Consider the following 12,580-nt stretch of genomic DNA (forward strand, 5'->3'; position numbering starts at 1 on the left):
CCTGCATTACTTCATTCTTCTACACATTCATATTCTTTCCAACTCCTCAACCACCTTAAACCCTAGCAATAACATAAACTTTTGTTTCAACCTCATCAACAACATAAAACCCTAGACATGATGTCCTTATAAAGGAATCTGATTTCATGTCAATCCAATAGGATTACATTACAATTTCCTAGGTTCAATGAACCTGGACATACTTGGTACCATGACACAAAAAGCACCGTTAATGTGTCAGCACCGTCAAACAATCGGTGGATGATAACTCATCACAAAATGCTGGTTGGTAACTCATCACAAAGTATTACCGGTTCATACAAAATACCGGTTGCCGGTTTGACAAAACTGAAGACTGGTAAAAATGTGTTATGCCGCTTTAATCCCTTGTACCACTTGGGATCCACAAACTGGTTGGGGTCAACATGCTGCTTCAGATTGGAAAACACATTCTGCAAAGTACCAATAGTCTAAAGACTATAATACAACATACCGGTTGGAACAAATACCGGTTGTGCAGTAAATAACTTATACATATAAAGAGGATCTCAATGCAAGTGTGTGTCCATCAATGACGATCACAACAAAAACATAAAAAATGCCAACATACTTACCTATGCTAGAGTCACGAGAGAGATTCCCATCGACTCAAAGGTTACGACCAGAGTTGACATTCGAGGACAGGGTTGCCATTGAGGTTATGGGTCTGCGATTTATTATGTATGTGCCTGAGTTTTGGGCAAACATGGGGTTGCTGACTGCGCTGGCTGAGAGGTGGCATTCAGAGATGTGCACTTTTCATTTTCCTATGGGTGAGATGACAGGCACCTTAGAGGATGTATATAGGATACTGAGGATACTGATCGATGGGGAGTTGATACCCTGCGATTGAGATGGAGACAAGGAAGCATTGAGATGAGTGTTTCGGGATCTGGGACTAGAGATGAGGGTTGGACATGTGGCGTGGGACACGATGACAGCGATAGGACTGGCGCTACCAGTAGTGCTAGGAAGAGTGATCAGTGGGTTCCTGTGTCCGGATAGGGCGACACAAGGGTTGGCTGTGGGCTAGGGGAGCACCTTGGAGACACTGGTTATACAGCATACCATATATGCCTGGGGACCGTACGTGCTGGCACACTTGTACTATGAGCTTCATCAGTTTGTATATCATGGATCCGTAGGATTGGGCTGCGGAGTGACATTGCTACAGGTTTGGGCATGTGAGCATCTCCCAGTCACACAGCTGATACATTTTAGAGGTTGGGGTCATGGATGCAGTTTTATTCATCTATATGATATGATCACCTCACAGCCACGGATTGGCAGGTTGGAGCTTTGGCGTCGAGTGATCGATGAGATTGACACTGTGATATGGAGGTTGTATTGCAAGTGCAAGCAATGGGAGGATGATGTAATGGAGCTACCCTATACCTTCAGGAACAGATATCTGATTGGGTAGATGCCCTATGTACTGAAGAGGCAGTTGGTGGACAGGGTATGCAGGCAGTTTGGCAGGATCCAGCAGATGCCACAGGGTTCTGGTATGTATGCGTGCATAGTGCGAGACCAAGCACACTTTGGGCCACCGTTATCATATGATCAGGCCGTGATGCAGCTGGTAGAGATGGTGCCCATGCCATGGGATATGTGGCCTGAGATTGAGGATACAGGGATGGATGTAGAGTATACTGCATATTGGGTAGAGCATCCATTTCCACGCCTGATAGATCTGGGAGAGCTGATAGATGGAGATGGCGGAGGGGATGAGGATGATGATGGAGATGGTGGGGGTAGAGGCCGACAGAGGAGGTGGGGTGTAGTTGGATAGAGGAGGGTGGCTCCATGGAGAGAAGATGGGGAGGAGAGACAGGCTCAGGTGGTGAGGGGTCACAATGGATTGCCATTACAGGTGCCAGTAGCATAGGGTCTCAGACAGGTGCATGGATAGGGATAGAGGCAGGTACAGGTATAGGCATAGGCACAGGCACAGGCACAGGCACAACCACCAGTACAGGGGGAGCCACAGGCACAGGGGGCCAAGGAGGAGGAGGATGAGCTATTTGGGCTGAGGGAGATCTGCCAAGGACAGGCAGATGAGATTCAGGATCTGGAGAGGGAGATAGCCAGGCTCAGGAGACAGCTGAGGGATACTAAGCGGGAGTGAGATCAGGCTATCTAGCGCTACATTGAGGCTGAGACAACACTGAGGGCTGGGAGATAGGCGGCAGAGGACACAGGGGCTGGATATGCCTATGTTCTGCGGGCAGGGGAGGAGATAGGTTATTGGAAAGACCTATACTACGGGGCAGTGCCACCAGAGCAGCGGGCAAGGAGCTTCCGCAGACCATCACGGACAGTGATGACCACTAGAGGGAGTCACAGGAGACAGGCATCTAGTGGTGAAGTCATGTGTCCTCCACCACCACCAGATAGAGGGGACAGGAGAGATGATCCTGGGGCGGGTCTTTCTAGGGCTCAGACTCCGTCGAGGCCAGGTAGCTCTGAGGGAGGGAGTTCATCATAGCCATAGAGGGCTCCCTATGTATCAGTTTTGTACCATTTTGTATTATGATGTAGACACCTTCGGGTGATTGTAGCCATATGATTTTGACATCATTGTATCATGACATTTTTTATTATATATATATGAGATGATTCATCTTTGCAGCAGCTATATGCATGTGTACCTTTGTGATGAGATGTTTTATGATGTATGTTTATGTTATGGATGCAAATATGTACATGAAGAAATGCAATATTTTTTATCTTTTATGTTTTTAATATGTTATGTATGATGCAAATGTGAATGTATGAAATGCAGATGAATATGATGAGATTGTAGAATGTGCTAACATGTGTTATGTGCAGGATGTGATGCAATTGTGATATCTATATGTATGTATGAACTTTTAACATGTGGTAATGCAGGTGCAACTACGTGAAATGCAAATATTATTGGTGTGTCATTATACTTAGTCATGTGATAGCAGGCAACACGGACTCAAGAAGGACGATGGAAGTCAATCAAGAAAGGGGGATGGAAGAGAGAAGATATGAAAGTGAAAGAGCTTCTTGTGCGTTATTATCATTGAGCTTTATTATGGCAAAATAGGTTATGACAATCGAGGCATATGTTCAACCCAGAAAGTCATTGTACCTATAAATCGGAAAAATCGAACCCTAGTTGTTCTCCCCTCCCCAACTCCAAGGAGAGAGAAGGGAGAGTTACTAGGGTTGATGGTTTTCACTTAGGAGAGAATTTACATTCAAAAGAGGGGTTGAAACCCACAAGATCCAATCCCACACAATGCAAGATTGGATTCTAAATGAGTTTCAAGGGTTGTGACATCAAGGATACCCTCTTTTGTAAAGAATGTAGATAGAAAGATTGAACTAGGAATGCATGTAAAGTAGGAAAGATTCGCTGATAAATAGAGATGGGGATATGGGATGAAGCTGCGGACCTAGAATTAGCAGTAAAATGTCGATACGGTGCTGTTCTGCAAATTTGAGCGAAAGTTGATAGGACGATGGCACCCGGAGTGCACACGGTCCTCCAAAAAATCCGTGAAACGAAGGTGGATCTGTTCGTCTCTGCACAAGGATTCCAGATCTTCAATTACAGCCGCGTACCTGCAACCTACACACAGAAAAGAGAGGACAATTGGGGGGTTAGGGATTAGGGGTTTGCCTTAGGTCAAACCCCAGTTTTGGAATTAACCAAGAAATGAGAATGTTGTAAATGTAAATGTTTGTAATGTAAACAAGTACTGATACCTTGTTGTAAGAATGTTTGTATTCTTACATGCGAAGGTGTAATATATGTAGTATGTTGTATGTTGTATGTGATCTCCTCTTCAATGGTTGAATCCTTGTCTTGAATGCAACACCTAGCCTTGAATGGAGACTTAGAATGCTCAATTGTTTGAAGGAATGCTTGAATGCTTGAATGTTTGAATGTTTGAATATTGCTTCCGCCTTTTGCACACATATGTCCTCCTCCCTTTTTTGGAAGAGGAAATGTAGTTTATATACTTGTCAATTAGGGTTGATAGACTGATTTTCCCAACCTTAGGCCGACCAGGAAACATTATTTCCCGAATTGCAAACTTAAAGACCCGATGCCCAAAAGAGACCAGGCCCAAAATAGGGCCAGGGACCAGGGCGCTGGGTGCCATGGTCCTGGAGGACCAGGGCACTAGGCGCCCTAGTCCAGAAGGACTGGGGCGCTGGGCGCCCTATTCCAAAAGGACCAGGGCATTGGGCGCCATGGTCCCACCTCCCAGGACAGCAGGGTGCAAGGAGGGATCATGCCAAGGTGCAAAAAAATGCAGTTTTTGGTGTCATAAACAGGTTTCGGGGTCTCCATTCAAGTTCAACGTTGCGCCGCCATCGTGAAGACCCAAATGCAGTCAAAATTGCAAGTGTCACAATTTTAGGACGCTACATTTAGCCCCCACTTTAGCGGGAGTATAAGCATACGCTCATACTTCCAGTAAAGTACAAGAAAACAACATTGAAAAACTTTCACCACGTCAAGGAGGCAAGATACACCAAGCCCCCAGTGGACTAAGGATCTTACGACTTCGATTGACAAAGTAAAAGGGAAGATTACAAGGGAGAACCTTGACTATCAGTAGTAAGGTTCCCTCACTATGAGTCATGCAAGAAAGATATCAAAAAATTTCAAGGCAAAGCTAAATTTGTCAAGAAATTTTCAAGTATCTTGAAAAGATATGAATGGGATGTATGCCCCCCTACGTTAAAGCGATTGCACATGCCTCATCGGGGGTGATTTCTTTAAGGTAGTGATACATATAAGAAATGAGAAGGGAAAGGAGCACGTTATCACAAGGATTTAGCCCCTAAGTGTGAGATAAGCCCAAGGATAATAGACACAGAACACAAAGCACAAGGTGACTTCACTTTCCTCGGGGTCAGTATGTTGTATGATAATTCATGTATATCATATGTATGTATGCATAATTGTTCTTCATTCCCCAATCAAGGAAGGTCACCTAGAAGAAGGGGACACATGTGTCTTTTGAGTCAACATGAGAGAGACCAAAAGAGATCTCAATGTTTTGCATCGTACTCAAGTAGACAACACTAAGGACAACAAATAGAAGAATGAGAATAACACATAGAAGAAGTAACAAAAGAGATCAAGAGAGGAGGAGAGTGTCTGTTATGCTAATGAAACTAGTCTAGCACGTCATCTACCCCCTGATCTTGCTGATCAATATTTCAGGAAGGCAGGAAACACACTAGAGGAGGAACATCCAACACAGCAGATGGAGCTATCACAAGATCCAAACAAGGGCTATGTTCATGTTCCGAGCCACGTTGTTCTTGTCTAGGAGCTAGGATAAGTGCTTTAGAAAATTCAATAGATAGATGGTTATCAATATCAACATATTCATATTCACTATCAGAATGAATAGGAGTAACATTTTCATCATGATAACATTTTCATCTATATCATCATCAAGATTTATAAAAATAGGATCTTTAACTCGCATAGGATCAAGACCATCATGCATCTTATGTTTAGGAGATTTTGGCTCAATCGTCGGCTGAGCAGAAAATGGAATAATACTAGCTGAAGGTGTTTTTGGGGATTGCAAAGTTTGAGAAGCAGCTGCCTGAGCTCTAAGACGATGCTTTCGTCGGCGTTCACGTGCAGAATGATTTCGTCTAGTCTTAGTAAGGAATTGAGAAGATTGAGGAGGAGGAATGTTCTCATCCTTATCACTTGGGTGTTTAGGTTGTGGTCTCTTAGGTTGAACAATAGGAGAAGAGGAAGGTTTCTTCTCTCCATAAGAGGAAGGAGGAGGAACTGCTCCATATAAGGGAGGAATATTTGGTTTAGGAAGGAGACCAAGCCCCTCATGACGAGGAGGTATAGGTCTACTTTTAGGAAGTTTATTAGTCATAGGCATAGTCACATTCATAGGGATGGGTTGGGAATCTTCTTGAGGAAAGACATTAGTTTTATCTTTCAAAGGAAGAACTTCCTTCTCTAGAACGATAGGAATATCAAGTTTGGGTGTTCTAGGTTCGCTTAGAGATAGGATCATATCTTTTTTCCACTTTTGATAAGATTTAAAAAGATGATCACTTCGCGGAGGAAGAGATTGGAATTGTTTAGGCCAAAAGTAATCAATAGGAATGCTAGAAGTTCTTTCAGTTGGTTTAAAGAGGCTATGATTGACAGTAACAACTTCACCATTATGGGGAAATTTCAAACACTTGTGAATAGGAGAAGCAATAGCTTTCATGGAAGATAGCCAAGGATAGCCTAGCTTCACATGAAATTGTTCGGACGATGGAATAATAGCAAAGTCCACATCAAGGGATTTGTTATGGACCTCAATAGGTAATGTAATAGAACCAATTGCAGGAGAAGAAAATGCATCAAATAATTTCACAACCACATTTGTTTCATCGTAGATCACTTGATTTAATTGCAAAGTAAAAAGAAATTCTTCAGTAATGATATTAACCATACAAGAAGGATCAATAAGCACTCCACGGCAAGGTGTATTCTTGACTTTTGCAACTATATATAAAGGACCATCAGGTGCCCTGATAGTTTCACTGGAATCAAATGTGATGGAAGGTTCTTTAGGGATTTTCTGTTGCTCTACAAAGTTAATCACATTCGGAGTCATAGACACAAGATCATCAGGTGAGACAGAGGAATCATTAGTATCAATCGCATTAGAGGTATGAGAAGGCAATGGATCAGTAAAAATCTTAATATTTTGGTTAGGAGGAGCTACAGATGTGTTGCCTTTATCATTCACACCAGAAATAGAGATAGTATTATTATCAATCAAATCTTGAATTTTACCCTTTAAAGCAAAACATTTTTCAGTATCATGCCCAAGATGACGATGAAATTGACAAAAAGATTTGTTATCAAAATAGGGTGAATTAATCTTTGTAGGATCTATTTGCTTTATAGGAGGGAGAGTAAGCACATTTTGTTCCAATAACTTATTCATAATACTATGCAATGATTCATTCAAAGGAGTAAACTTTCTTTCTTTGTTGAAAAACTTAGAAATAGGAGGCACACCTGATGCTGCATTCACATTGTTGTTGATGATGTTTTCATTGAATTTAATTGACTCTCTATTCGGTTTAAACTTCCCAAATGGTTGTTGACTACTATCACCCTTATCACTCGGAGCCATAGGATTTGCTTGTTCCATTTGACTCACAGTCAGTTGATAATTGTGAAGAGTTGCGCACAACTGTTGGAAAGAAGTAAACTCAGAAAACAGAAGTTTTTCTCTAATATCTTTTTGTAAATTAGAAATAAAGATTCTTTGAATATCATTGTCAGGTACTGGAAAAGGAATTTGAGCATACAAATGCTTATATCTACCAATGAAATCGGTCACTTATTCTTTAACACCTTGTTTACAATGCATTAAATCAATCAAAGTAACTTTAGGACTTATATTGTTTTGAAATTGTTGAATAAAAGCATTTGCAAGTTGTTCAAAAGATGTAATAGAATAGGAAGGCAACGACCAATACCATTGTAGGGCTTTATCTCTTAATGTTCTAGTAAACAGTTTTGCAAGCAACCTTTGGTCATAAGCAAAATCAGTACATATTGTTTGAAAGGTCTTAACATGTGTTAGCGGATCACCTTTACCATTATAAAGCTCCAAATGCGGAATTTCAACATGTTTAGGGGGGATAGCTCGAACAATGTCAAGAGAAAGTGGGCTCGCAACATCAAATGTGGGCACACTAAACTTAGATTGATTCATAGAGGCAATTTGTTGCTGTAAAGAAGAGACAGTTTGTGCAAGATTGTTAATGGTCGCTTCAGTCGAAGAGTTCATATTAGACGTGTTAGATTGTGATGGAGGTGTTATGTTATTGAAAGAAGGTATTGATTGAGAGTACAGTGGTGGGACACTATGATAGTTAGTCATAGGAGATGATTGGAAAGGAGGAACACTACAAGGAGGAATGGAATGGTTAAATGAATTGCCCCCTTGTGTCATGTTCATTTGCGGTGATATAATAGGAACACTCATTGAAGGAATGAATGAGGAAGTTGGATTAAATGAAGGAAGAGGGTTGATTGAAGAAGAGGGATTGCCCCCATGACTGGTGATCATAGGTGGAATGTCTTGTATTGAAGTAGTCATTATGTTTGATGTAAAAGTAGGTATACTAGCAATAGGAGTTGTCAAAGGAATAGAATGATTGACTTGAGTAGGAGGTTGTGTATAACCTAAAGTTTCAGCACAACTGTTCATAGGCATCACATTCGAATCCACAATGTGTGCAATACCACGCAAAATATCAATTCCATTCTTATCATTTTGAACCATACGTTTTAGACCCTCAATTAATGAAAGAGCTTCACTATCGGGGTATTCTTGAGACATCCATTGTCGAAAATCATCAAATTGGTTATCCAATTTTGAAAGTTGTTCTACAGAAACCTCATGGAGAGCTTCTTCATCATTAAGAGGATTAGAGGAATTACCCATGTCCTCGTTAAAAAGGCCATTCAAATTAGGTTCCATCTCCTCAGTAATTAAACCTTGGAAGGACTTAATTCTAAGGCTTCGTCTAACGGGAATATTGTAAGTAGGGCTTATTGTTGTAAAACTCATGCACTAAAGAGAGAGAGAGAGAGAAGATTTTGAATTTTAGAGGTAGCAAATTTCAATAAAATCAGCCAATCTCCTAGATTTAAGCTGTTAAATGCAATCAGGACAATCTCCCGAAATTTCGGAAAAAATGTCAAGGACTGTGGCGAACGGAGTGCACACGGTCCTCGCAATTTTTTTCAAAATTTTCAGGGATGAAAGTTATGATGATTTTAAAGCTAATCTGAAAAAACTGAGTGATTTTAAGATCTGTAGATAAGCCAAATTAAAGTTGCAATCTCAAAATTGAACCCTACCAAGATTGTTGAAAAATGCAAAATTTGAATTTTGAAAAAGAGAGGGAAACTGAAATTTTGAATTTTATGATTTTAGAGGGAATACTGAAAGCAATGCAGGCTTTGAAATTTAAAAGTTGACTCAATTTCATGCAAAATTCAAATTTGAAAGCGGAAATCAAAGTTGTTGTAATTAAACACTTAATTTCAAAAGTCACAAATTGTAAAAATTTGAATAAAGCACTGAAATTTCGAATGAATGTCAACACACTTTTCAGATTTAGGACAGTAAGGAACACAATTTTGATACAAATTTCAATTTCAACAATTTTTGAATGATTATAAGCCTTAATCCAAGCAATCACTAGACCAACTTTGACTTTAATTTTGAAAGTGTTAGAATTGATAAAATCAGCCAAAATTCTGGATTTTAGCAGAAAAATACAGTAAGATCTAGCTCCCGAAATTTCAGAAAAAAATGTCAGGGACGATGGCGCTCGGGGTGCACACGGTCCTCACAACTTTTTTCCAAATTTTCAGGGATAAAAGATATTGTGATTTTGTTGCGGAATCCAAAGTTACAGCTGATTTGGAGGTGTTTTGATCAGTGAAATTATCAGTCAAAGGTTGAATCAAGAAGGTTCTAAAAATTAGGGTTTTGACATTTAACCACTTAATTTTCAAAATTAAAGCACAAATATGAATTGACAATTTGCAATAGAAGGGTAGATCTGAAACAAGCATTAACAATTAAACATTTCACAAGCTCAATTACTAAAAAAGAAAATTTTAGGGTTTTTATGCAATCAACCTCTAAAATTTGCAAAAGATCAAACATGGAAATGTAATTAAGGAAGCAAATTTTTCAGATCTAACCATGAATAATCAGAATTAGGATGTTCATGTCGGGTTCACCAAAATGTAAAGCAGAAAAATCGAACCCTAGTTGTTCTCCCCTCCCCAACTCCAAGGAGAGAGAAGGGAGAGTCACTAGGGTTGATGGTTTTCACTTAGGAGAGACTTTACATTCAAAAGAGGGGTTGAAACCCACAAGATCCAATCCCACGCAATGCAAGATTGGATTCTAAATGAGTTTCAAGGGTTGTGACATCAAGGATACCCTCTTTTGTAAAGAATGTAGATAGAAAGATTGAACTAGGAATGCATGTAAAGTAGGAAAGATTCGCTGATAAACAAAGATGGGGATATGGGATGAAGCTGCGGACCTGGAATTAGCAGTAAAATGTCGAGACGGTGCTGTTCTACAAATTTGAGCAAAAGTTGACAGGACGATGGCACCCGGAGTGCACACAGTCCTCTGAAAAATCCGCGAAACGAAGGTGGATCTGTTCGTCTCTGCACAAGGATTCCAGATCTTCAATTACAGCCGCGTACCTGCAACCTACACACAAAAAAGAGAGGACGATTGGGGGGTTAGGGATTAGGGGTTTGTTTTTAGGTCAAACCCCGGTTTTGGAATTAACCAAGAAATGAAAATGTTGTAAATGTAAATGTTTGTAATGTAAACAAGTACTGATACCTTGTTGTAAGAATGTTTATATTCTTACATGCGAAGGTGTAATATATGTAGTATGTTGTATGTTGTATGTGATCTCCTCTTCAATGGTTGAATCCTTGTCTTGAATGCAACACCTAGCCTTGAATGGAGACTTAGAATGCTCAATTGTTTGAAGGAATGCTTGAATGCTTGAATGTTTGAATATCGCTTCCGCCTTTTACACACATATGTCCTCCTCCCTTTTTTTGGAAGAGGAAATGTAGTTTATATACTTGTCAATTAGGGTTGATAGACTGATTTTCCCAACCTTAGGCCGACCAGGAAACATTATTTCCCGAATTGCAAACTTAAAGACCCGATGCCCAAAAGAGACCGGGCCCAAAATAGGGCCAGGGACCAGGGTGCTGGGCGCCACGGTCCCACCTCCTGGGACAGCAAGGTGCAAGGAGGGATCATGCCAAGGTGCAGAAAAATGCAGTTTTTGGTGTCATAAACAGGTTTCGGGGTCTCCATTCAAGTTCAACGTTGCGCCGCCATCGTGAAGACCCAAATGCAGTCGAAATTGCAAGTGTCACAATTTTAAGACGCTACAGTACCTGTTTGCATGGAGATAAGATAGTCACAAACAAGGAATGCCCCAGTTCACACTAGACTCTCAGTGTCCTCATATCCTTGGACAAGTCATAGCATTACTAAGAGGCAATCCACAGACAGCAAAAGAAAAATAGGTGATGATACCCCATCCTTGCATTTCTAGTTAAAGACATCCTGGAGATAGAATCTCTAGTCAGAGACATCTTGGAAAAGCTAAAAGACATGTCACCAAAAGATAAAATCAAAAGAAAACCAAGACTCAACACCAACATCCATTGTAGTCCTCAAGTTTAGTGTCTCTTGTCACTTGTATAAGTCTATTTGATTGAGGTCACTATGTTTACTTTCACAAAAGGATAGATAGCACTGAACCATATGTTGTCTGAGTCTGTTGAAAGATTTGATTTGTTGAAGCCCATTGTTGTTGATGTGTCTCATCTGAAACTGACTAAATCCATGAAACTGATACTTTATTGTAGATCTGTGATTCAAATGCTGCTTTATTGTGGATTGTGAGCAGAAAGATTGAAGAAAATTGAAAGAAATTGTACTCCTCAAAACATGTGATGCTCTCAGTTCCACACCCATCACTAGACATAGGATTTGCCTTATCCATAGATAGGAGCTGATTTATTATGGATGGAAAGGGTGAAAAGGAATGTTTATTATGAATGGCGAACCAATCTAGGGTAGATCAATAACAAGCCATGATGGGCATGTGTAAAGTTTATCATGGATGAAGAGGATGTGAGTGTGTGCAAAGTGAAAAGATGAAATGGAATCCTGAAGAAGGGAGGAGGAATGTCTCTATGCATGGCGCCGGTGATCCGATTTTCACCATGGTACTTGCTTAGGGCGCCACCGAAGTGGTTTTCACTGTTGGACGAAATGTTTTTCTGTTTTCCAATTTTTTTGTGTCACAAGGCACCTGTTTGCCAGGTTTTCACCAAGTAACGATTTTTTATGTTTATGATTTTTTTATTTTTTTATTTTTTTTATTTTATTTGAATTGGGATACTCTGAAGAGCTATGTGTAAAACCTGTGAAGGTGCATGTTGTTGATAGGATCCTCCAAAGGTTCACCCTCTATAGTTGAGAGTTGATATGCACCAGATCCATATGTTGTTGTGATGATGTAAGGACCAAGCCAGTTTGGTTCGAACTTGCCCTTCTTCTCTCTGTCTTGCTAATTTTTAGGATTTTCTCTGAGAACTAAGTCCCCTACCTCAAATGTGCAAGGCTTGACTTTATGATTGTAGTTGTGTCATTCCTTGACTGAATGATGTGTAGCTTGAGTGACTGTCTTCCTTGATAAAGGAACTGAGACAGAATTACTAGTGTGTGAACTACGTTTTCCCATATGCGTGTCACCTAAAGAAGTCTGGGCATCCTTGACAACAAAGTCCTTCGAGGAAGCTCCATTAAAGGTCCATGATGTATCACCATAAGGGAATGGATATGTGAAACAAGTGGATGAGTTATGAAGGCTTATGATTGCGAAAAGAAGTGAAAGTATCATGACATGTTGGAGATTTAGGATC

This window comes from Cryptomeria japonica, chromosome 11, assembly GCF_030272615.1.
Source record: "Cryptomeria japonica chromosome 11, Sugi_1.0, whole genome shotgun sequence".
NCBI classification, from domain to species: Eukaryota; Viridiplantae; Streptophyta; class Pinopsida; order Cupressales; family Cupressaceae; genus Cryptomeria; species Cryptomeria japonica.